Source organism: Camelus dromedarius, chromosome 21 (genome assembly GCF_036321535.1).
Source record: "Camelus dromedarius isolate mCamDro1 chromosome 21, mCamDro1.pat, whole genome shotgun sequence".
NCBI classification, from domain to species: Eukaryota; Metazoa; Chordata; class Mammalia; order Artiodactyla; family Camelidae; genus Camelus; species Camelus dromedarius.
In genome coordinates, this window is record NC_087456.1 from 7,716,093 (window position 1) to 7,742,328 (window position 26,236).

Consider the following 26,236-nt stretch of genomic DNA (forward strand, 5'->3'; position numbering starts at 1 on the left):
GATTAAAAAAAAAAGAATGTTACCAGTATCCCACGAGCGCCCTCTTTTTCCCTCTTCCATTCATTATCCCCTGAAAGCCCTTATCCTAGCATAAGTATTTGCTGGGTTTGTTTTTTTTTTTTAATTATATAAATGAAATTGTGTAATATTCTTTCAACAATTTAAATATGCCATTCCTTTCCTTCCTGGTTTCCACTGTTTCTTATGAGAAGTCAGCTGTGATTCTTATTACTGTCCCCCTGGATTTAATGTTTTGAGGGTTTTGGGGGCTGCTTTTAATATTTTTTCTTTATCTTTGGTTTTCAGCAGTTTGACTCCAATGAGTCTAAGTGTGGTGTTCATTTTTTTTTTTTAATTTGGCTTAGATAAGTATAATATCTAAACAGCCTGGATCTGTGGGTAGTGGTGTTTCCTTTATTTGGGAAGAATTTTGGCAAATATTTTTTCTGTCTCATTCTCTCGTCTTGCTTTGACTCCAGTTACACATTGGTTAGACTGCTTGATACAGTCCCACAGGTCACTGAGGCAAGCTTTTTTTTGGGGGTGTGCTTCAGTTTAGGTGATTTCTAAAGTTTACCAATCCTCTCTCTTGTTGTATCCAAACTTATTTATACCATCCAATGAATTTTTTATTTCAGATATTGTAATTTTTAGTTTTATGACTTCCACTTGGTTCTTTTTTTTACAGTTTCCTTGTAACTCCTGAAATTTCTCTTTTCACCCATTATTTTTAAAATATATTTTGCAGTTATTTAAAAATCTTTATCTGCTGTTTTCAACATCTACATCATGTATGGTTCTGTTTCCATTTATAGATTTTTTTTCTCTTGACCTTGGAATACATTTCTTTATTTTTTCATGTCTACTAATTTTTTATGATATATTGAACATTGTAGATGTTATTATTGAGACTCTGTATGTGTTTATTGTCCTCTGAAGAGTGTTAAGTTTTCTTCTAGTAGGCAGTTAAGTTACTGGTTGACCACCTTGTGGGGAATTGGTTTTATGCTTCCTTAAAGTGGGTCTGTTTTGATTTAGTTCTGGAACATATTCTATACACTTAAGGTATGACCTTTCTGCGGTTTCCATGGAAAACCCAGGTTGTTTATCAAGCCCCTTGGCAGGCTTTGAACTCCAAATTCCATCTCTTCTACTGTGGGCAGCAGCTATGATGACCAGCAGTCGCAGTTTCCCTAGGGTGGGGGGAAGGGGTTCCTGGGATATGAGACTGTCAGTTTTATCTGTTCCACTGTTGATGACCATTTGTGTACATTTCCAGTTTGAGGCTATGATGAATAATGCTGCTATGAACATTATATTGGAAGGTTATTTTTCTTCCCATTGTATAGCTGAAAAAATTAAAGCTTGCATTGGTACAATACTCTTTTGTAAGACCAAGAAGAGGTGACACTGGAATTTGAACTCCCACGTTCTTTCTACTGCATCACCCTACCACCCATGTTTCAGGACTTATAAATGGTATTCTTTCTTTCTACCTGTCCTTCTCCCCATCTCTTCTTTATTCTCTTCCTCCTTGCTCTCTATTCTTTCGAATAATCTTTTAAAGTTTTATAGCACATGTGCATTGTGGAAATTAGAAAATATAAGAAGCAAAAATACAATAAAAAACCAGATTGTATTGTATTTACTATTATATAATCTGTTATTTTAGTCAAGTCTCCACTTTTCCATTTCAGTAAATTTTCATCTCGCCTAATACCCAGGCCATGTAAACATTCCCTAATTGTACTAAAAATGTCCTTGACAGCTGGTTTGTCCAAGCCAGTATCTAATACCCATTGAGTTTATGTCCCTTAAGTCTCCTTTAATCTGGTACTCTTCCTTTTCCATGACACTGACTTGTTAAATAGACCAGGCCAGTTGTCCTGCAGCTTTTCCCACCGTCCAGATTTGTCTGGTTGCTTCCATGTGTTGTTAGCTTCTTCCTGTACCCTATATTTCCTGTAAATTACAAGTTGGTTCTAAAGGTCAAACCTATTTATATATATTTTGACTAGAATATGTAATAGGAGATGTTGGATACTTCATGTTGTATCACATCAGGAAATAAACCCAGCAATAATTATGTCAATATTGACCCTCTACCGCCACCCCCCCCCACATTAGGATAGTGAGTTTGGACCCTCTATTTTACAGTTACATTTTTTTTCTCACATGATGAAAAAGCCTATTGTATGGTTTTATATATGATGCTATCATACTAATGTTGGGTGCTAATTCAGTTGTTCATCTGATAGTTTTAACATCAATTGTTAATTCTAGACAAGTTACTTTTTACCATCTCTGTACCTCTTATATTTGACTATAAGATGTCTCTCTGAGAAAAGAAGATTATTAATATGCCTCATCAGGCACCATAAAAATAATAGTTTGTAAAAACGTATTACTCCCTGGAGAAGCTACACTAATGGGGGTGGAAGCTGACTAGGTACCAATTTTTTATTAGAAGATTCACAGCAATAATATAAGTAATAATGATAACTGAGTGAGTGCTAGCCATGCATGCCTAGGGACTGTGCTCTGTACTTGACATTGTGTTAACCTATTTAATCATCACAGCAGCCCTTTAAGACAGGTACTAGTTTTATCATCTCCTTATAGATAAGGACGTGGGCAGAAGGGTTAAGCAGTTGACTTGAGGTTATACACCTGGTTGGTGGCAGAACTGGGATTTGTGTCTTGATGACCTGCTTCCCAAGTCATCTGTTCACAGCCCTCTGCTCTGCTGCCTCACACGTAGAAAGGTGGCAGTCATTGCACTGGGAAGCTTCAGGGCCATGTGCAAGGAATGACTGACTTGTGCATTCTGCAGTAATACATTTCGGTGCTCCTGGCAGGCTGGAATTTCCCTTGTGCTGTTCTGATTCAGCTTCTTGCTGGGCTTGTCCAGGGAGAGGAGGCAGCTTTGATTCCAGCCTCCCTCCTTGCAGGACTGGCTTCTTTTGATTTTCCTATTTGTCTTTGTCAGGAATTTTCCTTTGAATTTTTCCCTGCTTGTCTGAGCATGATTTTTATTTAAAATGAGGAATAAAAATTAGATTCTCCTTCCTTTGAGATAGCATCTTCAATTTTTCCATTCTCTTCTCTCCTTAGAATACTGGACTTTTTTCTGGTTTATTTTGTGTGTGTGGGGGCGGTAGGGGCAGTAATTAGGTTTATTTATTTATTTTTTAATGGAGGTACTGGGGATTGAACCCAGGACCTCATGCATGCTAAGCATGTGCTCTACCAGTGAGCTGTACCTTCCCCCCTTGGACTTTTTCTGTTCTCATGGTTTTTCTACCTGATCCTGCCCGCCCTTAGTCTTTTCTTTCTTTCTTTCTTTTTCCCTTCTTTTACTCTGTGTTCCACCAATCATGTGGGTCTCTATCCAGCTTTTCCTAGTGTTTACCCAGCTTGAAACGTCCAGTTATAGGCTAATTTTAATTGTTTTCACTAATTCTGGTCTTCGAAGAGACCACAGGAACTTCCTCATGGTCTCAAGAGCTCTCAGAATCGTCCTCTTGTTGAGCTAATTAGTTATTGGTAAGGCCCAGGGACAAGGCTGAGAAGCAACATTTTCTATTTTAATTTTCTGTTTCCTTGTATTTGGACGCAAACAAAAGAAACCCTTTAGTTTAATTTTTTTTCCAATTGTAAAAGTAATACATACTCTTCCAAGATATATATGGTGGGGAAAACAAAAATAATAAAAAGAAAATAATGATTATTTAGAATCAGTGTTAACATTTTGGTGTATTCCCTTCCAATCTTTTTTTCTATGCACATTTTTCTTTAGAAAATAGGGGTGATAATTGTGTGTTAAGTTTTGTGTGGTTTTTTTCATTTGCCATTTTAAGTGAACATTTTTCATGTCATTGCTTCCTCTTTAGAAACATTGTTTTAATGACTAGACAGCATTCTATCTGCTGGTTATCCCACAGCGCATTCCTACATTCCTTTTGGTTCTCTGCCTGTGTAGTCTTGACTTCCTGCTGGACCATGTTCGGCTACGTCCAGAGGCAATCCAGAATCTCATTGGTATCTTCTGGAAAGTCACTTGTTTGTAGGAACACCTGTGCTTGCATTTGGAAATACCCTACTTCCATTTGACATCAAATAAGTAAAGAGGGTTTTCCCTCTTCTTCTTTCCCCTTTTCTTCCTCTTCTGTCTTCCTCATTGTCTCTCAGCTCAGCCGAGAGTCTAGTCCTCAGACCTGTGCCTGACCTGGGCCGTGGCTGCCTCAGTGGAACTTTCATACACTAGGTTTGGTTTCCTCATCTTCACACTGAAGAATATTACTCATACTCTCGCTCTTCCTTCCCAGAATGTCATAAGAATCAGTAAAACCTGGGAAGAAAGTGCTCTGCAATTATCAGAAAGTCGAGAGACAAAAAATGTTGGTGAGGATGTGGAGAAAAGGGATCCTCGATACACTGTTGCTCGGAGTGTACGTTGACACAGGCATTAGGGAAGAAGGGATGACGGTTCCCCAAAAGATTAAAAATTGAACTACCTTATGATCTAGCAGTTCCACTCCCTAAGGAATTGAAATCAGTATCTGAAATCAAATTGAAATCCAATCCAAAGGAATTGAAACCACTGTCTGAAAAGGTATCTGCACTCCCATGTTTATTGCAGCATTATTCACAATAGCCAAGATATGGAAACAGCCTAAACGTCCTTTGACAGATGAATGGATAAAGAAAATATGGTGTATATACGTACAATAGAGTATTATTCAGCCATAAAAAGAAGGAAATCCTGCCATTTGTGACAGTATGGATAAACATGGAGGACATTATGCTAAGTGAAATAAGCCAGGCAGATAAAGGCAAATACTGTTTGGTTATCATTTACATATGGAATCTAAAAAAAAAAAGCCAATTTCATGGAAACAGAGAATAGAATGGTGGTTGCCCAGGTCTGAGGGAGGGGGAAATGGGGTGATGGTTAAAGGGCACGCATTTTCAGTTATAAGAATAAGTTCTGAGGATCTGATGTACAGCATACAGTTAATAATATAATACTGTGTACTTGAAAGTTGCTGAGAGTAAGTGTTAAGCATCCTCGCCACAAAAACAAAAAAAGAGTTAACTATGTGAGGTGACGGATGTGCTAATTACCTTGATCTTGGTAATCATTCTACAATGTATATGGATACCACTTTAAATATATACAGTTATATTTGTTCATTATTCCTCAGTAAAGTTAAAAGAGAAAGAAAGTGCTCTGCAGAGCGTTGGTTATGTCCTTGTAGAGGGGTGCACCTGCCCTTCTCCCTGCTACAGTGGCCTTTGTCTCTCTAAGCTAATCTTTTTGAGCAGTGTGTTATCATAGAGGGTAGCAAGGAAATACCGGAGGCAAACTGGGAGATCCAGTCTCTAGCTTTAATCATCTCTTCTCCAAAGCCAAGATAATCCAACTCTTCTGCACACAAAAGCATCGCATCCTTTCCTGCCTTGCCTCTTCCCATGACCTTGTTTTCCTTTTGATGTTCATTTGGAGGGTGGAGAGTAGGAAAAAAAAAAAAAAGCCCTCTCTCTTTGCAGCTCTGTGAATCAGTGGCCTTTCTGGGTCTTTGAGTTCTCAGGCAAGAAAACTGCATAGTTCACCTGATTCTTCTCTCAGGGACTCTTTAAAAAACATGGGAGTGCAGGTACCTTTTCAGATGGTGATTTCAATTCCTTCAGAGAGAGAGAGAGAGAGAGAGAGAGAGAGCATTGCTTTATTCAAATCCAGGAGCACAAGTACCACTACCAGGTCATTCAGTTCAATTTAATAAATATTATTTGATTGTCTATAATTGCTCGGTATTCAACTTGGCACTATAAAAGGGCTGCAGAACAAGCTTAAAACATGATTCAAGATCTTAGATTTCTTAGTTGGATAGACAGGCCATAGACTCCAGAAGCAAGTTACAACTTAAGACATCAATTTAATGAGTGGTACAGATAATTAGTTGTCTATAGGAGTTTGGAAAATGTACAGATTCGTGAGAGGTGAGTCAGGTAAGCGTCATACAAGGGAAGGAATGGACTGGTTTTTTTTTTTTTTCAATTATATGCTGCCAGGATTCTTAATTATCCATCCATTTCTTCTCTTCTGGAAATATCTTGAATATTTCCATATTATCTGGTGCCCACTTCCTCTCCTGCCTCTTTGTCCCCATTAGAGATGCCACCCATGAGACCAGTCTGACAGCAGCAGAAACTTTCTCTTGGCCAGCAAGAGGAGAGATGTGTGGGATGAGCTTGGAGACTGAGTGTGGAGGGATTTGAATGCCAACTCAAGGCGTTCGAGCCACTGGTCAAAGATAGCCATTGACCGTTGTATGTAGGGCAGTGAAAAATAGAAAGCCATGGTTTACAGTGACACTGGGGGCAGTGTTCAGTGTGGTTTAGGGTGGAAGAAACTATTTGGGAGCCTACTACAATAATTCAAGAGATAATAGGAACCAGTTCTTGGATAATGGCAATGGGAACTGAAAGAATGGGATTTATTAAGAGGAATAGCAAAGAAGCCATCCCTCCCAAGTGATCTGATATGAGGTGGAAGGAGGTAAAGGCTAGAGAGGACCAAAATTCATTTGGTCATTCAACAAACATTTGCAGGTGCTTCCCATGTCCTAGGCACTGTGGTGGGCACTGTGATACAACAGATAACAAAACAAAAATTCCTTGCCCACATGGAGCTTATATTCTAGTCTGAGAAACAGGTCATATACAGATAAGCAAGTAAATATGTAATATATCAGAAGATGACAAAGTAGGATAAAGAGGATGAGGGTGTTGGGGACTTGCTGTTTTGTATAAGGTGGTCAGGGAAGGCTTCGTTGGTAAATCAGCACTGGAGCTGGTTCTTGAAGGAAATGAGGGATTTTGCTATTTAGCTCTCTGAGGAGAGTATTTCAGGCAGAGGAAGCAGCATGTCTTAGGCCATGAGATGGGAGGGTGCTTATCTGCTTAGGGAAACAGCAAGGTGGCCTTGCACACGATAGGCGAGAGGAAGAGTGGTAGGAGATGTGGTTGGGGAAGGGGGACAAACCACATCAGGAGGAGCCTCAGAGGCTATTAAAATATGAGAATTTGAAACAGAGGATGATACAATCTGACTCCTGTTGAAATAGGATTGTTCTGGCTGCTGTATTAAGGAAAGACAAGGTGGAGCGAGGTGGGAACACAGGAAGACCAGTTAAGGAGGCTTCTCTAAATAATTCAGGCAGGAGATGGTGGTGGTAGAGATGATGGTGGAACAGAGTGGAAGATGTGGAGATCGTGAGATGTGGTCAGATTCTGGGAGGTATTTTGAAGATGGAGCATTCACTGCTGAGTTGAATGTGCTGCTGAGTTGAATGTGCTGCTGAGTTGAATGTGGGATGTGAGAAAAGGAGGAGTCAAAGATGACTCCAGGCATTTTGGCCTGAGCCATTGGAAACTGGGGTTGCCATTTACTGGGGGAGTATGTGAAGAGTCACTGATTCTAGTCCAACCCTGTAATTAGTGAAGAATCTGACAGCCAGGAAGAAGGGACTTGCCTCAGGTCACCCAGTTAGGTAGTAGCAGAGGTGGGACCAGACTTACCAGGCCTTCTAACTTCTGTCCAGTGGTCTCTCCAGGACACTGCACCACACTTCCTGAGTTCAGTTTTAGACATGGCAAGGTGAAAGTTCAGTGAGGATTACGGCTGGAAGGGAAATCTGAAAATTAACCTCATAAAACTGATTGAGGATATGAAGGCATGAAAGTGACTATTCGGAGGAGGGGGCCGTTGAGACCTAGAGAGGATTTTGAGGGGCCAGCAAAGAGGAGAGAGGAGCAAATGAAAATGAGCAAAAAGAAACTGAGAACAGCATGGCTCATAGAACCTAAGTGAGACCAGGGAGGCTCAGGGGTGGGTATTCTGAAGGGGTCAGGATAAATGGCATCTGAGCAGATGTCTTTAGATTTGGGTTTCGGAGCTTGGGAAACTGTGATGTCCTCAACAGAACCTCCACTCAATTTTATGCCCTTTTCTCATCCTTTCTGCTAATAGTGAGAAGGAATACAATAGCATAAGCCTGTGACGGGGAATTTAAAAAAAAGTATCCTCCAACTCTAGCATTACCTTCTCGTGAGCCTTACTGAAGGGTCTGACCTCTGTGCGCATCAGTGAACTGAACAAGAAAGCATCCTTGCCCACTTTGCCTCTAGAAGTGATGTGAGGATAACGGAAAGGATGTGAAACTGCTGTGGAAGAGAAATGTTACATAAATCAAGGTATCCTTTTCTAGTTGACATAGGCAAGTTTTTAGTTTGAAAAAAAATTCTTGATGGAGTAGTCAAAAACTTTATATTAGCGGTACATTAAATGTAGAACACATTGACCAACAAAATAGATACACCTCTTTGAAACTATATAAAATATTTCCATGATTATTTTTGCTTAAATCTTGCTTGATTCCTATGTCCATTAGACTCATATCAAATCTGCCCGAGCTTTTAAATGTTATTTAATTTCATTGACCCTTGCCCCGAAAGCCACTCAGGTCCCCGGAAGCCACTCAGGTCTTTCAAGCATTCACAAGTTAACATCCGTCCGACACAGGGTGAGGTTTTCCATGCTGAGTTCTGAGTAGTCTGTCTGTTTTCGGAGCTGTAGGCTGAAGTCCCAATGGAGTTTAATTTTGTCCTTCCAGTCCCCTTCACATAACAGTGTATGAAGAGCGGGAATGGAAATTAATTGTTCCTGCCGGCATTATTAAAGTTATCAGTGCATATCCTCTCCTGGGCCAGGGAGATTAAAAAGGGTGTTGTAATCAGAGCAGATGATTTCTGACACGAGGAATGGGCTTCCTCCCCAGCTTAGATGTAAGGATGTGATCTGAGCATGTCGCCTCTGGCCTGATACCACATAGCTCGGGGCTATGCAGAGTCCCTGCCTCATCCTCCCACCAGCCCTGGAGGAGAGCCATCCAGCTTCTGCTCTCTCTGGATCAGAGGTCTCTGAGGTAGGAAACTAGCCTTTCTCACTGAAGACTAGCGTATTCCGGCTGTACGTTGCTGACTGCAGGATGCAGTCAGGTGTCCTGGTTAGGCCAGGCCTGAGAGTCACACCTGGTTCAGCTTCAACCTGAATAAAGTACAGAATTGTGGAGCTGCTCCCATGTGATTCAGGTCATTTGAGCAAGGGTTTATTAAATGCTTTCTGCAAACGTCATCAAAAAAGACCCTGATCTGAGAGGGAGGGTCTCTCCCCAGCTCTCACAGTGACTCACAGTGCGACCTCACTTTTTAAGCTTTCTAAGACTTGGTTTCTAATCTGTTAAAATAAAGGTTTTGGATTCATCTTTCAAAGATTTTTCCCTGAAATTCTGTAATTAAGTGCAGGGATTTTTATGAAAATATTTGATAAACCATTCGAGAGTATACAGAGGTAGGTGTGGTAATGCTTCTAAGTGGAGATTCACTCAACAAATAGTTTTTGAGTTGTGACTGTGTGGTGCATTGCCCGGGGCTGGGAAGATGGCCTGGTGAGGCCCCTGACCTAACAGCACAGTCTGGTGGGAAAAACAGGCACGCAGATAAACAGTGATAATACAGTGTAATAATGGGTTCTTCAGTGGAGGAAAGCATGAACTGAGGCTTGCCTTACATAGTCCTTTGAGCCTTAGGAAGGAGAGGGAGGAGGATGTGTGGCAGTGAATAGGAATTCCTGGGAGATGAAACAGCTTATGTGGAAGACAAGCAATAGAGTCCCAGAACTGAAGGTGCTGTGGGTGAGGATGGCTGAGCACGGAACCCTTGTAGGAGATGGCAGGTGACGAGGCTGAATAGGTAGGCCCAACTCACCTGCTTCGTTAAAGAGCTTACACTCTGAAGCCAGCCAGGGGGAAGCCTCATAATGTTTCTGTTGGTTTTTTAACTTCTTGTTTTGAAATAACTTCAGACTCAGAGAAAAGTTGCAGAAGCAGTACAAAAATTCCACTATTGTTAAAATCTCCTATAACCACAGTACAATGATCAAAATCAGGAAATTAACACTAATACAATACTATTACCTAATCTCCTGCTCTACATCAAATTTTACCAATTGCCCCAGTCACGTCCAGTTTCTGTTTCAGGGTCCAGGTCAGGATCACACGTTCGTGCTAAGTTGTACCGTCTCCTTAGTCCCTTCTAATCACTGAGATTTCCTCTGTCTTCCTCTGTCTTTCATGACTGGCATCTCTGAAGAGTGCTGGCCAGTTATTTTGCAGAACGTCCTTCAATTTTGGTTTGTCTGATATTTCCTCATAATTAGATTCAGGTTAAGCGGTTTTGATAAGAACACCATAGAAGTGATGCTGTGCGTTATACCAAGAGCCACTTCCCATTGATTTTTCCCATTATGAGTGGTGATCATTCCGATTGCTTGGTTCAGGTAGGTGTCTGCCAGATTTCTTCACTGTAAGTTACTTTCTTTTCCTTTGCACTTCAAGTATCTTACGAAGAGAATCTTTGAGACAGTGGAAATATCCTATTTCTTCTCATCTTTGCCCACTACTTTTTAGCATCTATTAATGCTTCTTAACTGAAACAATTCCAGTAATGAGTTTTACCAAGAGGGTACCATGGACGGATTTGCCTTTTAGAAAGATTGCTCTTAAATGTTTGGGTGTGAGAGAGATTAGAAAAGCAAGAACAGTGATAATTAAACGATCTCCATAGTTCATGTAAGAGATAGTGGGGTCCTGAATTAAGGCAGTGGGAGGAGACGTGGAGAAGAAAGATGGGAGAGACACTCCAACTGTATTTGGAATCAGAATGTGCAGGGCTTACCTTTTGTGCTATAGACTTAAATGCTGGGAAAATTCTGAGATAGGAAAAAAAATCACACTTTTCTCTAGATTATTTCTGTATAACCGCTGGGTTACTATTCTGAGAGCTGATGATAGAGTAGCTGACAATATTAAATATATTGTAGATCTCATTAAATGAAGCTTCACAAGGTGTTGCTTCTCCTCTTGGACAACTCTCGGACCAAATACCTTTTGTTCAGCCCAGAGCCATTTCTAGTCTCCAGAGCAGCTGTGCTCACCATTTGGTTATCGGATATGGTAGAATGAGATACTGCTCTCTGCATCTCAGAGGCTGCTTCCAATGGCCATTTCCCCAAATTTCTGCCACTTGTTAGCTTAGCTAGTATCCTCTCTTGGGTTAGAATGAGTCCTCTGTGCTCTAATATAAAAGTCAGAGCTGTAAGCCATGGTCTTATTATTTAACAGTATCGGAGAATCATTGCTTTTCAGTTTTTCCAGAAAAGGCAGAAAATATACAAGTCAGCAGAAAGAGGGTAAGGGAAGGGCAAAGGCTCAGTTCTTCCCTTAAGAAGCAGCATGAGGAAGATGTTTGTTTGTTTGCTAGAGGGTAGTGAACTTTTTTAGTAAAGCTTTGCAAGGTAGCTGTAAACCGTTTCAGTTTTTCATGACTAGGGGTTAATTTGGTTTGTAGAATTACATGAGAACCCAGGGATTAGCCTAAGCATTTAAGGTTGTTCCCGATCTCGAGCCAGTTGCTTACTTGATCTAGGCATTTGGGGATGGAATTGAGCTCAAGGTTCTTTTTGCTCCAAAAGCTACAGAGGAAACACCCTTCTTATCGTCTGGAGTCCTGTTTGCTGGGTTTCTGAGAATCCCCTCATGGGTTGTGAAACAATAGTCCTTTGACTGTATTTCTGTCCATGGTGATGTGAGCTGATTGAACTGGCCAGCAGATAATGGAGGGAATGGGTTATATGTCCCTGGCAGGAGGTCATGACTAAAGGGATCTGTGATTGACAAGGGGAATTTCAACACATACTCAAATCAGTTCCTCATACGTTGTCTGAATCCCCCGGGCCTGCCTCAGACCTACCTTGAATTTGACTCGTGGCCCATGAGACCGAGGCTCAGTTGTGTGTCCACAAATCAGCTCAGGAAGGTGGGGAGGCCCTTTATAGGAGATAGCACAGCAAAGGAAAAGAGCATCAGACGAGGAATCAGGTAATCTGGGCAGGGACCCAGGGCTCCAGACGGTTTCTTTGTTTATTTTTCTTACTGGTTTAATTCCCCACCACCATTTTGAGATTCACATCTGGATATTGGCTGTGACCTAGAGAAGCAGCTAAGAAAGGCACATCTGAATTAAAATCGGGCTTTTAGGTAAGACAACTGAAGCTTTCAGATTTTTGCAAAATTGTGAGTGAACGGAGTGCAGATAGGAGAGAAAGAGCAGGGGTAATTGTGACAACAAGTTCTCTTTTCCAGTTCTGCATGCTAGAAACAGTGCGGATGAATAAATCCTGCCTTTTTTCTTTGTTTTTTGTTTTGCTTTGCTTTGTTTTATTTTTGCTTCTGAATATCTGTGTACTTGCCTAAGAAAATATTTCTCAACCTCTGCAAAATATTCAGGGTTAATTAGATATTGTAAGAGTATGTCACAAACCTAGTGCCCTCTTTATGCCTATGGTTTACGCAAAAGGTTGACACACCCTGGCTTGGAGCCCCTGACCCCATCTCCTCAACTTGCTGGTTTCAACCCTACATATTTTGCTTCCAAGCCCTAATGCCACGAAGAATGCGGAACTGATGAGTCCACCCCATCTACGAGCTAGGACATCTTGATTAAATTAGTGTCAAGGCGGGTGGAAAGAAAGGCATAGTGACACAAAGGGCGTTTTGAAGAGCCCTGTTGCGCCTGTGGAGAATGAATGTTCTTGTTAAATATGGCCATGACCTGCAGCTCTACGCATGCCAGAGACACAGCTCAATTGTCCCCAGGAGTCGGGGGTGGGGATGATCATGGGGAGAGGCCAGCCTGCAGCCACACTCCTAGCCTGCAAGTTGAGAGGACAGCCTGGCATAGAGAGGCAGGAATGCAGGAAGGCCTGTTGTTGCTTCTTTTTGCTCGAACTTCAGCAGTTGATTCTTTGATCATGCTCCTTGTTTTGGGAATGGATCAAAAAGTGGTTTCTTTTCCCCTGGGTATTTGAACCTTCCCTCTGCTCCTCTCTTCTCCTCTGGGTACTAAGGGGGCTCCTGAAAGCACCCATTGTCTTAAGCCTCTTTCCATTCCCTTCCTTGGGGCTCTGCAAGAAGATTGCTGCCTGAACTCTGTAGAGCACTGCTCCTAAGACAGTGCTCGCCCTTGTCATTTACTACCGTCCTCATCCTGAAGTCCCAAGACCAAAGCCAGGAACAGATGGGCCGGTCAGGGCTGCCCTAGAGCCACAGCATGCATCAGTGGGAAAGCAGTAATTGGTAACCCCTTGGCTCGGTTCCATTTGCACTGTGGCCAGAGTGCTTCATGAGACACGCATTTTTGCCATTTGCCCTTTGAACAGCTAGCCATCCAAATACAGCAAATGGATTTAAAGCTGATCAAGTTTTCCCTCCTTCTAACCAGAATATCCTAGCAGCTTATTTTTACAGCTCTACATATATGATTCTCCTTTTAACAGACAGAATCGTAACCTTTATGTGTGTATGTGTGTGTGTGTGTGTGTGTGTGTGTGTGTGTGTGTATCTGTGAATTTAAAAACTGATGCATCAAGGATATTCTTTTGTACTCTCCCTTTCTTGCTATAAAAGTTTATGTCCTTTCATCCTCTCATTTTCATGTAATAAATAATTATTGAGTGCTTGCTGTATGCAAGGCATTGTACAAGATGAGGAAAATACAGATCTGACAAAAGAGCATTGAATAGGAGTTTGTGGGTTCAGAGTCTAACTCTACCCTTTCATAGCTGTTCCCATGGACAAATTACTTACCCTCTCCAAGCTTTAGTGTCTATAAAATGAAGATAACAGTAACTACCTCATAGAGTTATTACAAAGATTAAAAAAGGTTATGCCTATAGATGGTTAGCTGACACTAAGCATTAGGTAAATGTAAGCTACAGTTAACTATTTTTATTAATTATTAATTGCAAGATATAATCCAGATCCTTCAGAAGATAATGCTACAGTTGAAAGAGGAGATACTTGCATAAATAGCTCTAATCAAGGCATTGTAGATGTGATAAGTACCCTGTAAATGGCACAGGTACTGATTGCTAGAGCATATGGGACAGGCAGTGAAGAAAGAGCTCATATCCAACTTGGTTGTTCAAGGAAGATCTGTGAGCCAATGGGGACTAGCAAAGACCCTGTTTCTGCATTTGTGATAGATTTCACTGATCAATCATGGAACTCTTCTGTTTTCCGGTTTTCAAATTTTGAAATATAAATATAGAAAAGTATGTAAAATGCATGTGTATAATAGATATGGAAAAGCACATAAAATATATGTGTGTAATACATGTGTATAATAAACTATAAAGCAAACAACCAAAGTAACTTAACCACACAGGTCAATCCATAGAACTTTATCAGCACCTCAAAAGTTGCTGCTCCACCCCTCCCTGGTTCCAGCTCCCCACTATCCTAATTTTGTGATAATTATTTTCCTGCTTTTCTTAAATTATATCCTGTAGGTATTCCCCTCTAAATAGCATAGTTTAATTTTGCCTGTTTCTGAACTTTTATAAAAGTGGAATCACACTGTATGCATCCTGGTGCGTCTTGCTTGTCTTGTTTGCCATGGTTTGTGAGGTTCATCCATGCTGTTGCTATAGCTGGACCTTGTTTATTTTCATCTCTGTAGGTTTCCGTTTATGAATTCACCACAATTTACTTACCCATTTTGTTATCCATGGGCATTTAGGTTGTTTTCATTTGGGGACTAATGCAAACTATACCCTGGTGAACATTCTTGTGTGTGCATAGTGGAGTATGTATGCTCAGATTTCTAGGGTCTCTACCTAGTAGTGGAATTGCTGGTTTAAAAAATAGGGGTGTCTTGTTTTATAAGGCTGTTTCCCAAAGTAGTTGTTAGTAATTTGCCCCTCCACCAGCAATGTATGAGAGTTTCATTTTTGTACATCCTTGCCAACATTCAGTATGGTCTGATTTTTAATTTCAGCTGTTTTAATTTTAGCTATTGCAACAGTCTGCTTGCTTATGAGTTTGAGGGCTTTTTCTTATTTTTATTGACCATTTAGATTTATTCTTTCGTGCAGTGCCTATTCTGAATATTAACCCTTTTATTGGTTTTATTAGTAAACATATATTCTCCTACAATGTGTCTTGTCTTTTTTTTCTTTTTGTATTTTCTGTTGGTTAGTAAAAGTTCGTCATTGTAATGTAGTTGCGTCTGTTTTTCTTTAAGGATAGTGCTTGTTCTGTCATGTTTAAGAAAACCTTTCCTACCCTAAGCTCTTGAAGATATTCCATTGGATTATCTTCTAAAAGTCTTACAGTTTTGTCTTTCACATTATGGTTTTAAACCATCTCCATGAAATAAACTTTTATATGTAGTGTGAGGTAAGGCATAATTTAATTTTTGGAAAAGTAGATATGTAGTTTCCATATCGCCATTGATGGAAAATTATATCCCCACCCATTTACTCACTTTTTTTTTTTTTTGAAGATTTATCCTGTGCAAGATGCAGTAAATGCGTTATATACAGTAAGTAGACAGGTAAAATTTAAGCCGAGTCTTTAGTGAATGAAAATGATTTCATAATTAGAGGTGGAAAAGTGAGGAGTTTGTGAGTGTGGAGGGGGAGTTGGAGTGGAAGGACATTCCACGTGGTAAGAACAGATTTCAGGACAAAAGAGAGCACAGGAATGTGTGAGGACCCTTTAGAAGGTGATGAGCGAAATAGTTTGGCTAAATCAGAGTATTTCTGAGGAGAGTACTTGAAACAAAGGAAAAGAGCCCTGAATGCCAGACCAAGGAGTTTGAACTTGATTCTGAGAGCTCTTGGAGACCAAGGAAGATTTATTCTTAGGAAAATGATATAATAGAGCTGCTGTTTCAAAAAGACTGGGCGTCTAATCCAGGGACAGGGTAATAGGGCCAGCAGTGTGGTGGCAGTGTTACATGTATCATGAAGGAAAAAATCAGCAGCCTGTGGCCACTTATTGAAGAAAAAATTAGAAGTCAGTGATTACTTTTTTCTGTTTTTATGCCTAGTACCACTTGAGAAAGGCCAGTGTGTTGTTAAGGAATTTGGGATAGCTGGTGGAGCTGACATTTTTATGTATGTCCCAGGAACTAGGTGGCCAAACCTTCTTTAAGCCCCAAATGGCCCCATGGAAGACTTCTATATGTGCTCATTTTTAGAGCTTTGTAGGGAGTTCTGCCATTTGGTGGACTTTGGGCTACTAGGGAATGCCTGAGATTTAAATCTGGATTCTTAATCACTACAGCTAATTTCAAATATGCCCTTCATATGAGGTAGATTCAGCCCCTTCCTATCCTCTGATGGACTGTGGTTTTTGAAAAACCTCTGAGGAAATAATGAAGAACCATATTTAAAACCTCAGGCTTGCTTCTCTCTTATTTTACTGGAATATTTTGGTTACCATATCCTGGGAAGCGAACAACTATAAAACATAAATGCGGTAAGCCTTCACTTTGACCCATATCCATTCATTCTCTCATCCAAAACGTACTTGTTTGGTATCCAACATTGCACTGGACCTGATGAGGGCTACGTGCGAACGTAAGAAATAATGTCTATCTTCAAAGTTTAAACTTTGAGTTTTGCTACTAGAAATGGCAGGTTTGGTAATTCAGACCAACACGTCTGCTACTTTGGAACTGCTTTTGCCTAAGAGGTATCTGCTATTCTAGAAAAGAGGCTGAGCGGAACTTTTAATAGCCTTACAGTGCTAACAGGACAAAAATTGGAATTCAAGGCAGAGGAAGGGGAGTCTTGGTAAACTTCCCCAGGCTTTGGGACCCCACAGAGGTACAATTTAGAAGTAAAGGCAAACCAGAAATAGACTTCAGCAGTCTCACAGGGACTGAAACCTAGCTTCAAATTCTCTTAGTCTCTAAATGGATTAAGTTGATCTAGGATATCTAGTGGCTATAAGCAAATTTAAATCCTCTCTAGTGTAAGATACTGTCATCCTAGACCTACTATCTCTCATTGGTTTGCATATGCAATGCTGGTAAGAAAAACCGCATACCTAGAGGAGATACATATACTGGTTATCAGACAAACTTTACATTAACTATATTTAATATGTTTATGAAATCAAGTAATAACAAAAAACTGGAAATTATAAAAAGAATCAAACAGCTCAAGATGTGTCAAAGATATTAATGTAAGAGCTGAAACTTTTAGAAGAAAACATAGGCATAAATCTTTGCGACCTGGGATTAAATAGTGGTTTTTTAGATATGGCACCAAAGGCAAGCAACAAAAGGAAAAAGTACATGAATTGAAGTTCATAAAATTATAAACTTCTAGGAGGAAGGCATAGTTCAGTGGTAGAGAGCGTGCCCAGCATGCACAAGGTCCTGGGTTCAATCCCCAGTACCTCCATTAAAATAAAATAAATAAATAAACTTAATTACCTCTCCCCACCACCAAAAAAAAAATACATCCATATATATATAAACTTACATGCTTCAAAGGACACTATCAAAGAAGTGAAAAGGCAACATATAGAATGGGAGAAAATATTTTTAAATCATAAGTCTGATAAGATCTAGTATCCAGAATATATGAAGAACTCTTACAACTCAACAACAAAGAGAGAAACAATCCAGTCTTTAAAAAGGAAAAAGGTTTGCATAGACATGTCTCCAGAGAAGGTATACAAACGGTGAACAAACACATGAAAAGATGATCAACATTGTTAGACATTAGGGAACTGCAGACGAAAACCACAATGAAATCCCACTTCACATCCACTAGGATGGCTATAATTTAAAAATAAAACTAAGAAAAGAACAAGTGTTGGCAAGGATGTGGAGAAATTGGAACACTCATACATTGCTGATGGGATTGTAAAAGGTGCAGACACAATGAAAAATAGTTTGTCAGTTCATCAAAAATTTAAGCATTGAGGTACTCTATGACCAAGCAATTCCACTCTTAAATGTATACCCAAGGTATCTGAAAACATGCCCATACAAATATTTGTACATGCATATTCATAACAGTATTTTTCAGAATAACCATAAAGTGGAAACAATCCAAATTTTCATCAACTGATTAATGGATAAATAAAATGTGACTACCCATACAATTAAATAGCCATAAAAAGGAAGGCAGTGCTGATTGTGCTACAACATAGATGAACCTTAAAAACACATATTGTATGATTCCATTTATAGGAAATATCCAGAATGGGCAAATCCATAGAGGCAGGAAGTAGATTAACAGTTGCCAGGAGTTGGAGGAAGGAGTCAAGGGAGATAGTGACTACCAACATGTGTGAGGCTTCTTTTTTGGGTGATGAAATGTTCCAGAATTAAATAATGGTGATTGTTGCACAACCTTGTGAATATACTAAAACCACTGAATCATAGAAACAAACATACAAAAAATTAAACATTAAAAAACCCCACCGAATCATATACTTTAAAATGGTGAATTGTGTAGTATCTGAGTTTTATCTCAATGTTAAAGAGAGTCAAACAGTAATTTTAGTACAAAAAATACAGTAACTAAAATAAAGAGCTCAAAGTGGATTAAATAGCTGATTAGATAAAGCTGAATAAAGACTTAATGAATTGGAAGGTAGGTCAAAAAAAATACATACTGAAGTGTAGAGAGAAAGAAGAATTTAAAATACCAAAAAAAGAGCACAGGAGATTTGTGGGATATGATGCCTATATGCATCCATTGGAAGTCCCAGAAGAAGAGATCAGAGAGAATGGGGTAGATGCAGTATTTAAAGAGATAATAGCTCTGAGTTGTCCCAAATCAAGTCACAGACTGAAGGATTATAAACCTCAAGCAGGATAAATACAAAGAAAATTACATGTAGGCTTATTATATTGCTGAAAACCATGACAGAGAGAAATCTTAAAAACAACTGAAGGGAAAAAAAAAAGGACAGCTTACCTTCAAAGTAGCAACAGCAATGTTGACAGCTGACTTCTCAATAGAAACAATAGAAGACAAGAGACGATGGAATGAAATGCTGAAAGAAATAGCCCTCAAAAATGAAGATGAACTAGAAAATGTCAGACAAGAAAAATCTAACAGAACTTATCACCAGCAGAACTTGTACCAAAAGAAATACTGAATGGTGTTCTTTAGGCAGAAATAAAATGATCCCAGATAGAAACTTGGAGGTACAAGAAAGAATGAGAAGAAACAAAAAAGTGTGTATGTGAACATCTAAATGAATATCAACTTAAAGAAAATAATCTCCTATTTTAACATATATAAAATTAATGTAAATGGCAACAATAGACTCTATGTCTAGGCAGAGATAGGGAAATAGGTTTAAAGTTATTGTCCAGGAAGTGGTAAGAGTCTAACTTTTATTAGACTTTGGCTAGTCAAGGATATATGTTGTAATTTAGGGTTAACACTAAAGAAATAGTGTCTTTACCAATCTAGGAAAGGGGTAAACTTGATAAGTGAACAATAGCCCAAAAGATGGTAAGAAAGATTCTGGTAAAGGCAAAAGTATAGGCATACAGAACACAGCAATGGCTTCCAAGAGTTAAGGGTAGAGGAGTTTGGCTATAAAGGGACAGCATGAGTGAGTTTTTTGATGGATGATAGAACTGTTCTATGCTTTAATTGTGGTGGTAGTTATGCACTTTGTACATTGGTCAAATGTACAATATAATAAACCAAAAAGTGATTTTTACTGAATTTTTTTAAATGGAAGGAAAAAAGATAAAAAATGAGAAAAAAGACTATGGAGATGGGAAGAACAAACAGCATATAATTGGTTGATGGATTTAAACTTAAATGTATCAGTAATTACAGTAAGTGTAAATAAACTCATGCAAAATTAAGAAAATGTATTAAATAAACAAAACTGAAGCATTTGTTACTTAAAAGAGAAAAATTGCATGTTAAATATAAGGATATAGAAAGGGTTAAAGCAAAATGATGGGAAAAGATAACTCTGATAAAATCAGACCAGATAGATTGTAACACAAAAAGTATTATTAGAGACAGAGAAGGACATTCCATAATAATTAAGGATTCAAGTTACCAGGAAGAAGTATATACTTCATAATGCAACCTTAAAATATATAAATAAAAAACAGACAGAGTTAAAATGACTAGACAAATCATCAACTCCACTGGAGGGTTTAATACACCTGTCTTAGTGAATGATCAAACAACTAAACTGAAACACCAAAAAAAATCAGTAAAGATATGGAAGATTTGGGGGGAGGGTATAGCTCAGTGGTAGAGTGCGTCCTTGGCATGTATGAGGTCCTGGGTGCAATCCCCAGTACCTCCATTAAAAAATAAATGAATGAATAAACAAACAAACAAAGAAATAAACCTAGTTACCCCCACCCCAAGAAAAAATTTTTTAAAAAAGATATGGAAGATTTGAAAAACAATGAACAAACCTGGCCTAGATGACATACGAGCACTGTGCCTAACAACTGCAGACAGACAGATGTGCTTTTTGGTGTATCTGGAAAACTTATAAAGCCTGAATTGAAGAGCTTAGGTGAGAAATCAGAGGTGGAGATTAGAAATCATCAGTTCCAAACAATTCAGTGATTTTTCACTGAGGATGAGGTACAGGAGAGAGGGAAGGTGACCTCCCCCGAGGATGCAGATTTTTTAACTGTCTGAGGACTGATGGGAATGGCTGCGCATGTGGGCATAGTGTGGACGAAGGTGAAAGGGTGCAGACCACTGCTGTCACTGAAGAAAGCTGTCCAGACTCAGCTCCACCCTAGCCCCAACGGTGTGCATTCTAATTCTCTGCCAGTGAAAAACTCTACTTGTCTCCCCACGTTGCTTTATGATCCTCTCAGATCCAACTCTGGCACCTGGAGTGTCAAGAAATGCTCTCCATAATTGAACCCCTTAGAGGCTCCTTTCCTCTCTGGACAGTGGATTCTAAGGCAGCTCCACAAGTATGAAAACTACACATCCCTCCATGAACTGACTTTGCCGCCCGGTTCCTCTTTCTTAAAGCATCTAATCAGCGATTTTCCCAGCACCCCAGGCATTTCCTGTACCGGTGCTGCTGACTCTTTTACTTCCTACCAGGCTGCCCTCCTCGCCCTGTTCACGCTGCCAGCTTTCAGATGAGCTCTGTTAACTCCTTTCTTCCAGCCTCCTCCCAGTCATCTGGCAGCCACAGGGGCATCCTTCCCATCCCCCAGCTCCTGGAGTTCCTTATTGTAGGCCAGCACATGCTTGTATCCACCTTGTCATTCTGGCTTTTTTTTTTTTTTTTTTTTTTTTCCTTCTTGCCCAGTTCCAAGCTATTGATTGTTTTCCCTCTGGAGTTCATTTTACAGCTGCTGAGAGATCTGTGCTCTCATGTTGCCTGTTTGCCTTTGTGTCCTTTGTCCCCTGTGTCTCAGTCTACCCAAGGATCCCGTGGTCATGAAGACATCGTTTCTGTGCCTTCAGTGTCCTGCCTCGGAGACAGGGTGATCCCTCATCTTCAGTACGACCTCATGAAATCCTTCGGCACTGAAGGTCAGGGCCTAGAGACATTATTACACTGAAATTATTATCCAGAAGGGTTAAAAATAGAAATTTGCCAAGATAAGGGTGACAGTGGTGATTTAAGAAATGAAGCCTCAGACTTGATTGTTCCTTTCCTTTTATGGGCTGTTGCTTTCAGCTTATTTTCTTAATGTTAGAATAGACCATTCCAAGAGATTGGAATGAAGGGACATTCAGATAGTTGTAGGGTCATATTTTAGACTGTGCCATCTGAAATCTCAGGAGAGCAGAGGGCAGCCTCTTCTTGTCTCCCTACCCCCACCCCACCCCTGCCCCAGTCCAGTGGGACTTAGTCCTGTCTGAATCATGTGTTTCCCTGACAAGAGGCTCTGGTCAGTTGTAACAGAGCACAGTGAGCATCCACGGGCGGTAGAAGTTAAATCCACAGAGTTCATTGTCATGGCAAAGAATGGATTTTCTCTAGGGGCCCACTAGCATTACTGCGGGTTGTAAGTCTGACTACTCATACATTCCAGAACTTCTGGGAAAGCCTTAAGGAAATGGCTTTCAGAATCAAGTGCCCTAGAGGAGAAAGCTCTTGGATTTCATTAAACCAGAACTTAGTAATGAGCATTCTTTGTCTTCACTTACCTAGGCAGTAGGGAACTCTGCCTCTGGACGTTTAATTTATGACCCCGATTGAACCAGCTCCCAGTTGTGTATCTGAGAAGCATTTTTTTCTGTTTAATCTACCTGGAGAGATAGAAAGTAATTCTTTGCTTTTTATTTTGCTTCTACACACCCTTTCTTAATTACCCTGTTTTTGCCAAATACCTACCCCTCCGCCTTAGGAAAACTGCATATTTCTTACAGAGTTATTGTTACTTTGGTGCTTACTGAAATTGGGGAGGGGAATAGATTGTGTAGCAGAGGCATAAGGAAAACCTTGTGGTTGATAGAGCCCCTCCACTGGAGGGAGTTCGCTGCATTCCTGCCTTGGGGATCAGTTTCCCCGCACTTTCCCAATTCCACATAGCATGATCATTATGTTTTGAGGGTACATAAGGAGGCACCACAGTGTGGTGGAAAGAGCATCCAGGTGGGTTTTCCGAGAGCTGGATTCTAATATTAATAATAGCTAACGTTTATTGAGCATACTAAGTGCTAGATTCTGCCTTAAACACTTCCATGGATTATTTCGTTATTATCCTGTTTTACAGATGTGGATGCGGAGGCATAGATTGGTTAAATAATTTACCCAAGTTCATACAAGCGGGAAGTGGATGCGGGATTCAAATTGTCCCCTAGACCCTGCATGTTTCACACTCTTATAATACTGCATGTGGTCCCAGACAGGACACTGAATAGCTGTGTGACCCTGGAAAAGTCATTTCAGCTTTCTGGGCTCATCTGGGAACTGTAACCCTGAGGGAGTTCATATGGATAACTTCTCATGGAGTTTCCACTTTCAATAATCTATATGATGTAAACACAGCTATATTGTTGTATACTCTTGTGATTATGTGAAAGCATAGTGTTTAAGTCTAATGTAAAATTTTATCTAATTGTCTCAACTGATTATCTTAGGACTATTGTGTACAAGGCAGTGGTCTGGGCACCAGGGAAGAGAGAAAGGTGTTTTAAAAGTTATAATCTGTCTCTTTCATTAGTTTTAGATGATTTCATATTTTAGTAGTTTGGGGATTTTTTTTTTTTATTTTAGATTAAGTTCTTTTGCTAACTGCACAGGAATCTAATTGAGAAAATAGTTGTGTTTCAAAAGGCAAATTCTGAGACAGGTATTGGGTCTCTCAGACTGTTAGGTTTCTGACATTTTCTTTTAAAATATAACTCTTCTCACTTCTCACTACATCTATTCACTTCTGAGTGAAGGAGCAACTGGTGAGTTTTTGGTGTTTATGGTGCTGAGAAGCTCAAGGGATTCTTTAAAACTGAAATCTAACTGCTTTGGGAGTCACTTATACTGAAGCAGTACAATTATAGCTGGAAATATCTGTTAGTAACTTAGAAAGGCAAATTCAAAGAAAGAATTTGCTATGTAATAGCAAGATTTTTTGAAATCACATTTCTATTTTGGCAAGCTGGATTCAACATCTAGCTTGTTCTGGAGTTAGGCTAACTGTGGAAACCTCTTGGCTGAGATTTTTTAAAAAATTGATCTTGAACTAGAAAACTAGCTTAAGAAATTCCACTTCTAGTAATGCTTTTGAGACTGGAAGAATTATGTTCTGAGAGGCTCAAACATCAGCTTAACATCCATCTTTCTCAGTAGATTGTAAACATGTAAACTGTTTTGTATACTGCTGTCCTTCCAGTTATATTTCAAGTGCTTGACACATAGTAGGTGTTTGATAAATATTTGCCAACAGGCTCTCTATTGATCACTCCTTAAAATCCAGCATTTCCCACCCCCTTGCCAAGATCTAGTGATTGAACCTGCTTCAAAACATGCAATCAGCCACCTTGAGGGCCAAGTGACTTAGCACTTGTCTTGGTTAGTGGTCTTCAGTCCTTAATCCACTGTTTTCTTTATTAATTCCACAACTACAGTGTGCCTAGTCTTTTTAAACCTTCATATAATGACTCATCGATTAGTTGTAAAATGAATTTAGTGATTTGGACTAACATAAAAAAAGTTGAAGAAAAGAGTAGGCAATATCAGAATGCACTGCACATAAAAAGTACTTTTACTGTAGATTTACATGTGTTATACTGAATTGCAATTTTTAAAATGTATTTTTTACGAGGGCAGGTAGATTTCTTTGTTCATTTATTTATTTATTTAAACAGCTACTGGGCATTGAACCCAGAACCGCATACATGCTAGGCGTGCACTCTACCACTGAGCTATACCCTCCCCTCTAAAAATGCATTTTTTTAAACCCTGTTCTATCCTGTCTTCAGAAAGTAAAAACACTTCAGGAAGAAGTCTTTCTCATGGCATCTCCCAGCCTACCTCTATATAAAAGTTGCAATTCAGCGTATTTTTATTTTGTACTACCTTGGGTTCCCCAGAATATAATCAGAGCACAGCCTGGCTAGAGCCATCCTGTGGAATCTTACTCAGTGAGTGAAAGTTGAATAGAAAGTCCCCCTGCATATACACAAGTAGTGCGGCCGCGGGGAAGTCTAGAAGGCACTCCTGAGCTGTGACCCGCAGGATCACCACCCCGGCACCACGACAGCTGCATCTGGCACCACCTATTTTGATGGGCTGATCTGGGCTGGGAAGAGGTCAGACACAGTGCCCACCATCACCGAACACTGGCCCTGCTGCCAAACAGCCACTCCTCTTAACTTAGCCCCGTCCTCCCCACCAAAAACATTTCAGGCAGAGCTCCAGCTCTGCAAACTTGGCCTCTTTGAAGTGGTGAGCCAGTGCCCCTGAAACTGTCACTCTGCATCTGATGGCCCTTCTCCTGCTGCCAGGGCTTCATCTAGGGTTCATGTCTCTTTCCTCTGAAATCTGTAAATGTAAATTCAATTTTAAACTGTTTTTTTTTTCCCTAACAGTTGGTCTCAGAAGTATCTTTAGGGGTAGGGAAAGGGGGCAGTAACACTGGTAGAAGGAGATATATGCCCTTGAAAATTGGATTCTTTTTTGGAAAACTGCTGACACAGACTAATAGGCAGAGAACTAAATGACCCTACTGTTTCTACCTGCTGACGGCCACAGCCTTGGGACAGGGCTGAAATTAGCTCTCACCACATGGCAGAGACATGCCTTCCTCTTTTTTTTTTTTTTTTTAATACAAATAAGGGGTAATTTTGTGCCTGTCAGATAATACAGCTTTGTATTGTAAATAGCCCGTAAACAGCCGCCCCGCCTCTCCAACTTGGAAAAGCACACTAGTGCTGATCTAAGTACCTGGAGAATCAGGTGGTAGGTAATCTCCCTGATGGTATTAAAACCCTGATTATTAATAAATGCTGATAGACAAACCCATCCAAGCTCAGGAAACGAATTGCTCCAAAGATGAGTGTCCCTGCAGCCCAGACCATGTAACATAACATTTCCTTACATTTCTGCTACTACCGCCTTTCACAGTAGCAGAGGCTTCGGAACTTGACAGTCTTGGGGAAATGAGGCTGTGTGTTTCAGTTCTGTTGTCCAATGCTGTTATCTGTTGGAAAAGAAGGATTCCCTGCCCATTTTATAAGCACACAGCTGGCAGGAGCTGTTGCAATCTCACTGCCTTCCGATCAGCCCCGCCCCGGCAGCAGAGGGACTGGGGGCCTGTGAAACACACTGGCCAAAGGGTTGTGGTGAGTTTCAAAATAAAAGCTCCCCGCCTGAGCACACCATGGCATTTCCCATCCCAGAGAACCAGCATTGTTAACTGTGCCACATCTCTCATCTAAATTTAGGCATCTTTTTTTTTTCCAGGCAAAGATTACTATGCAAACATTCTTAAATAGAGCAAAACTTTGCCCAAAGTAATTTTTTCCCTCGACTTCTATTTGGTTTCCTGCGATGTTTAGATGATTCATTCTCTTCCAAGAAATTTTAAAGAAAAGAGATGCAGGCTGGGTGATAGCGCACAAGGACTGCTCTGTAAATTCTCTTTCTCTTCCCTGCCTAGAAACCCTTGCTGTTTTTTATAGGAAACGGAAAGTCTCCACAGTCTTCATTGTCATGGACTCGGCCTCATCAGGTCCTGTTGTTCCCAGGAACAAATGTCCCCCTTGTCTTTGGGTGGGGTTCCTTGTAGCTCCACAGCGGCAGCCAGCACAGAAGCCCTTTTTGGGTCGCTGGGG

At 40.1% G+C, this 26,236-nt stretch overlaps 1 protein-coding gene and 1 long non-coding RNA gene across 8 annotated transcripts in view; one reads left to right on the forward strand and one right to left on the reverse strand.

Moving 5' to 3' along the window:
- Positions 1-26,236, forward strand: part of SRGAP2 (SLIT-ROBO Rho GTPase activating protein 2) — a 235,092-nt gene that overhangs the window by 127,523 nt on the left and 81,333 nt on the right. Inside the window, exon 1 of one of the 7 annotated variants that reach the window (XM_031438696.2) lies at positions 21,310-21,487. The exons of the other annotated variants lie outside the window; for them this stretch is intronic. The gene's annotated coding sequence lies outside the window, so the exon portion shown is untranslated. Of the gene's footprint in view, positions 1-21,309; positions 21,488-26,236 lie in introns of those variants that run through there. 7 annotated transcript variants of the gene reach the window in all.
- On the reverse strand, positions 7,603-25,618 carry LOC135318780 (uncharacterized). The gene is made up of 3 exons (XR_010377116.1): positions 25,501-25,618; positions 11,875-11,951; positions 7,603-7,687 (listed from the first exon to the last, which is right to left on the reverse strand). It is a non-coding gene; the product is annotated as an uncharacterized LOC135318780 (long non-coding RNA).